Source organism: Hetaerina americana, unplaced genomic scaffold, assembly GCF_022747635.1.
Source record: "Hetaerina americana unplaced genomic scaffold, ioHetAmer1.1.p SCAF_6, whole genome shotgun sequence".
Taxonomy (NCBI): Eukaryota; Metazoa; Arthropoda; class Insecta; order Odonata; family Calopterygidae; genus Hetaerina; species Hetaerina americana.
The window spans coordinates 92,360,980-92,367,394 of NW_027287205.1; positions in this window are offsets into that span (position 1 = coordinate 92,360,980).

Below are 6,415 nucleotides of genomic sequence, written 5' to 3' on the forward strand. Positions count from 1 at the left end.
CTAACACCTCTTCCTAACACTGGCCAACCGGACTCCCCATTCCCCACTCGCATTGAGCAGTCTGAGACATGTACAGGTTGCGGATTAGCCTCCTTTCCCTCCAATCTATTCCTATTTTCTGCAATATACTCATTAGTTTTTCCCAATTCACTCTATCAAACGCTTTTTCGAAATCTACGAAACAGGCAAATACCTCCTGGTTGTGTTCTATATTCCTCTCGATTAATAATCTCATTACTGCAATGGCATCACGCGTACCTCTCCCCTTCCTAAACCCAAACTGATCATCCCCTAAGTAATCATTTGCCCTACTCTCTATCCTTTTGTTTATGATCCTGAGAACAACTTTAGCTGCGTGGGATATCAAACTAAATGTCCTATAGTCCTCACATGACGTGGCCTTTACCTTTTTCGGAATAGGAACTAAAACTGATCTCACAAAGTCTTCCGGCCAGATTCCCTCCTCATAAATACTACGGATCAGCCCATATAGCCTCTTCCTCCCACATTTTCCTAAGCATTTTAAAAGTTCCACGGGAATGTTATCTACCCCCACGGCCTTATTTAGTTTCATCTCCCTTAATGCCCTTTCTATCTCATTGTCTAGTATGCCTGGACCTAAGCTGTCCTCCTCTACGTCATTTTCTTTTTCAATGTCTAACTTTGTTGGTCTGAGTTCTTTACCATACAGTTCTTCTATATACTCCTTCCATCTCTCTTGGATCTTTCCTGCGTCAACTATTACCTTACCCGCCCTATCTGTAACTGTTAGCATAGCTCTTCCTTTCTTACTTACCGATAACGATTTAACTTTGCTGTACAGCGCACCGATTTCACCCTTCCTCTGCAGACTTTCTATATCCTCGCACTGCGTCTTCCACCATGCGTCTTTTGCCTTATTTGTTGCCCGCCTCAATTTATTGTTCAATTCTTTGTACTTCATTTTGCCTAATTCTGTATTTATATTCTTCCATTTTCGCCGCTCATCCATCTTTGTAATCATCTCATCCGTGATCCATGGTTTCCTAGTCCTTTTAGCGTTAACGGTTCCAATAGTGTCTTTTGCGGCTTTAGACAACCCTTTCTTGATCATTTCCCATTTTTCTTCGATAGTACTAAGCCCTTTACCATCTTCCATGATTTTCTCTACCGCCTGTTTGTATTCCTTCCTTTTCAACCCATTTAATGCTTCTACATTCCATTTTCTAACTCGCCGCCCCTGCCTTATCTTTTTGAAACGTACGCTACATTTCATAACAACTAAATTGTGGTCTGAGTCCGCATCCGCTCCCGGAAAGCTGTGCGAATTTATCACACTGTTCCTAAACCTGTGTCTAACCAGGATATAATCTAGCTGATATCTTCCTGAGTCACCTGGCATTTTCCATGTATACCTGCGTCTTTTGAGGTGTCTAAACCAAGTGTTGGTGATGACTAACCCCTGTCTCATGCAGAACTCAACTGCTTTCTCCCCGCGGTCATTCCTCGTGCCTAAACCGTAGTCCCCCACCTCATCACCATCTCTTCCTTCGCCTACCGTCGCATTCCAATCCCCCATCACTATCAAATGTTTCCCTGCTGGAACACACGCGATCATGTCCTCTAACTGATCGTATATCCTATCGACCTCTTCTTCCTTATGGTTGCTCGGTGGCATGTATACCTGAATAATAACTAAGTTTGTCGGTTCTGCTTTTATCTCCACTAGTAGTATTCTATCCGTTACCTGCTCTATGTTGACTACGCTTCTTCCTACCTCTTCATTTAATACTATGGCAACCCCTCGTTGGCTCTCGTCCCCACCCCTGTATATTATTCTATACTTATCACTCCAGTAATCCCCGCTATCTTTCCATCTCACCTCGCATAGACCTAAAATATCTATATTTCCCCTTTCCATCTCTCGCTTAACATTCTCCAATTTCCCTGTCCTCATCATTGTCCTAACATTCCACGTTCCTATTCTAACTAATTTGGTTTTCTTCTCCTGCGTCTTCTGTCCTGCTGCTGCTGGTTTTCCCTTGCAAGGGCTTCAAGGGATGACGACCGCGGAAGCCTTGCCTCCCCCGCTGCCGGGCACAACACACGGCCGATTGGGCCGAGCCCCGTGGTTGCCAGGACTCAAAATATCTCTATTGTCCATCATATTTTTCTAGGGAATGATAATTGAGGTGGTTTCCCGTTGCCTTCCTCAATAGTGTTTTTAACGTGACACCATCACTTACTGGCCACCCCACTGGGGTCAGACGCCATTGCAGCCGCCTCACTGAGAACAGACGCTGCGTGGACTACCTTTCATCTGGCTCCTAACCTTCAACCTCTAGTCCGTGTAGTCCGGGGAGGGATATATATAGTGTAACATGAGGAAAGCCCATGAACACCAATGGAATTAGTTCATTTAGATTTGGGAACAAAATGTTTTATTGGGGTGCTACCTATATTTTCCAGTCATTGACCACTGGCTGTCAACAACTAGGGATTTTTGATGAATAATTGTTTTTCTGGAACAATTATCTATGATTGAAAAGGAATCTAAGAACTTGAGCTCTACAGTATCGTAAATAAATAAAATGAAAACTACTATAGCTGTAATAAGTTAGCACCACTCATCCCGCTGTGAAAACAAAATTTTTGCTGTGATGGTTTGTGGGACAAGAAATTCCACGGCAGTGACCAACAACGACCTCTCAACCAGAAAGCCCTCCTGCACAAGTTTGCGAGAATGTTACTTCCTTGCCAGTGACCAATTACAAAATAACTATTGACTTGAAAATAAATATGCTAGAACTCACTTTTTGTGCCCATTTATAATTTAATTGAATTCCTAGTTGAATACTTCTGAAGCTAACTATCATGAGTGATTGAATTTAAAAAACATGCTGGAATGAGCCAAAGCCCAGTTTCAGAGTTACCCGACAGTGATTTGAGGTAAGAGGTGCTAGCACGAGGTGATCCCCTGTATACTGTATGAAATCCACACATCATTTCCCCGAGCTGCCAATAATGCCCTCTTTTGAGAGTTCTGGTGCACAGCCAACTCACATCTTGGGTTCAAGAGGGAGTTCCCAAAGCACACTCAGTTATGAAGACAGGATCTGCCTTTTTTCAGCAGCCTATAGATTTAATGAATGCCTATTCATGATATTCTACACGAGTGAGTTTTCTTCAATCTCATTAAGCATTCACAGGAATCACTCCTGCAAAGTCTATCATAAGGTGGAGTAGTGATGAGAAAGTAGCTCTGCATGCTCATTAAATAGTTTTGATGCGAGATATTAGTTTTTAAATATTAACTAAGTATGATTAGATATTACTTAATACAATGTTACCTACAAGTGATATTTGATGTTGATAGACTGCTTCGTACTAACTCATCTGAACGTTGTTAACATGGCCAGGAGTGGAGTTGAAAGATGAGATTTCCCAAGTGAGAGGAGGACAGCTAGGGGCATGATCATTACCTGGATTCACATAAGTGAAAGTTTTTCCGCATAACAACCATTCCTTCATCAGTGTCAAGTTCTGCTGATTTCTTAACTATCTCCCACTCATCTTAATTTTCGCGCATCAGTTATGATGGTAATGAACTATTAATAAGAGAAGTTGCACCATTGTAATGAACCCTGGCAACGTCTAGGGAGAAGTATTTTTAAAACTCAAAGAAACAATTGGGGAGTCATCTACTAATGCACATTACAAAGCAACAATTGTTACACTTTGAAGATTTGTTTCATTGTAGTGTTTGTCTTCAGTGCTCTTTGGAAGGCTATCTCAATTTTTATGAGTACAGACATTCAACACAACTATACAATCCAAATATGAGTATCAAGTAACAAACATTAATATGATTTGCAGCCTTTGCCATTTCTAAATGTGATGCAAAATAATGGCATCAGTCAAAGTATATTGGAAAATCTTTGCCTGCATTGTCAACAAAGCAAATCAATCAATGCCCCACGTCAAATATTTTAAGCCTGCCTCTCTTCTCTTGCTCAAGATGCTGCAATGCCCAAAGGACTAATTTTCCCTAGGGTGTGAATGTATTGAGTAGAGCTGACAAAGAGTGGCCCACAAATGAACCTTTAGGAGAGAGAGATGCCATGGATGATTCATGGAGACTTTGCCTGGCAACCTGAAGCACCACACCCACTGGAATCTGCACCGCGAGAATGCAGCCACATCACCTTCCAGATTCACTGACATCCTTGCACGTTTCAATGGACCCTCTTCCAATGCAACTCATAGTATCAGAGAACACTTGCTTTTAGCGAGCCTCACTCATTTGCTGTGAAGTTGCAGCTGTGTCCATCACAAAGTTTCATTTTCCATTTTCATGGAAAAAAATTAGTTTTGAGCAGTGGTTAAGCACTTAAATTTAATAATAATAAAAGGCTTAACATCAAAAGAGATCGAAGCCTAGTTGGATGAAGCTCATGTGACTCCTCTAATGAGTTGTGAATGCCTTGACAAAACTAATCATAAATGTATCATTATGGGTCAACCAAGTAATAGGAAATAGTGTTGTAAAATGAGCATATTTACAGGAGTGTAAACTCCATGAGGCTGAATGAGAATATATGAGGTCTGTCCAATGAATACACAAACTGGAGTAATCTAGTGGCCATGACGCGGGCTATAGCCCCGCCCAGCACTAGCGGCACTAGTTGCCTGAGACCCAATGAGCCGTCTTTGCTCGGCGGATCGTCGAGCTGAGCATATGGTGCCGATTATACTAGTTTCTGTGGTATTTGTTTTTACTGTTTGTCGAAAATGGAAATTGACGAAATCACAGCGCAACTGATTAGCATCAAGTTTTTTGGTGAGGCACGATAAAAGTTATCAAGAAATTGCCTGAATGTTGACAGCTGTTTACCGTGATAATGCTGTGAAGAAAAAATCCATTTTCAAGTGGATTAAATCCAACCAAAAAAATAAAGAAAAAGCCAATCGAAAATCTAAGTCAAGCTCTTGGTTTTCTTTGTTCCTTCTTTGATTCTTTCATCGTGAAATATCTTCCTGAAGAACAGACGGGAAATGCTGAGTTCTACCTTACAGTTCTCAAGCATTTGAGAGATCACATGTGACCAAATTAGACTCAAGGCAATGGATGGATCCTTCACCATGACAATGCACTGCACATTTAGCATTGATTTCCCACCAGTTTCTGGCAAAAAATTCAATCACTATCTTTAATCATTCTTCTAGTTGCCAGATCTCGCCCCCTGAGACTTTTTCCTATTCCCACAGTGGAAAAATTTGATTAGGGGACATCACTGGGAAGATGTGAACATAATAAAGCAAGAAATGACAAGAAAACTAAAAAGGCTAACTGCTGAGGACTTCCAAGGGTGCTTTAAACAGCGGAAAAGAAGATGGAATAAGTGCATAGCAGCGGATGGAGAGTACTTTGAAGAAGGGGGCAAAATCGCTGTAGACTAAATTTTGCAAATAAAGTTTTTATGGCCCCAGTTTGTACATTTATTGGATGAACCCTGCATATGTATGTCAAAGATATTGCATGTAATGATAGTGGGCATGCTTTCCAGGGTAAATTCACCGAGACAATTCACAAAGAACTTAACTATAATGAAATTAATTCTTCATTAGTCCAGAGATATTGCTCTTGAATGCTATTTCTACAGGGCAAGCCTGATTCCAGGTTCAATCATTATAAATTATTTATGACACATTTTTGTAGCAAACAATAACAACACATGCGCACACCTTCTGCAAATTAATCATGCAAAACATATCAAATGATTGCCAGGAATCTCCTTTTAGCCTGATACACTTGTCCCAGCATTTCTCCAACCTTTTAAGGACGTTGAAAGAGTAGGATTTCAGAAGGTCATCAAAATAGGCATCTGTGTTGATGATGAAGACCTCATTCAACATAAATCGTTTCTCGCCAAGCCATTTTCTTTTCAACCTGGAGATTTTAAAAGTCCCTAGAGAACCAAATCAAGTGAATACGATGGATGTTGTAATAATTAAAACTTTTAATTTCATAATTTTTGCAATCAAAACTGCATAGTATGCACCCATGCATTGCCTTGATTGAAGAGATTTTTTTTCATTGTCAAATGATGTGGTTTTTTCTTGATTTCTTCACTCAACCAGCCCAATAACAATGCATAATACTCTCCATTTATCGCTTGCCCTTTCAGCAAGTAATTCATGTAGATGTTCCATCTACATCCCAAAAAAAACTATGAATATTTCCTAGTAGCCCAAATTCACTGGCTTTACCTTGTTCGGAGCCAGGTCTCCTTTAGAACCCCACTCTTTCAACTGCTCCTTTGTCTCCTTGAGTGCATGCTTCTTCTCATCATCATCTGCAGCCTGGCAGGTGGGCCTTGGCTTCCTCTATTCTATGCCTCCATTCAGAGTTCTTCTTCTTGCTTTTTCCTTCCAT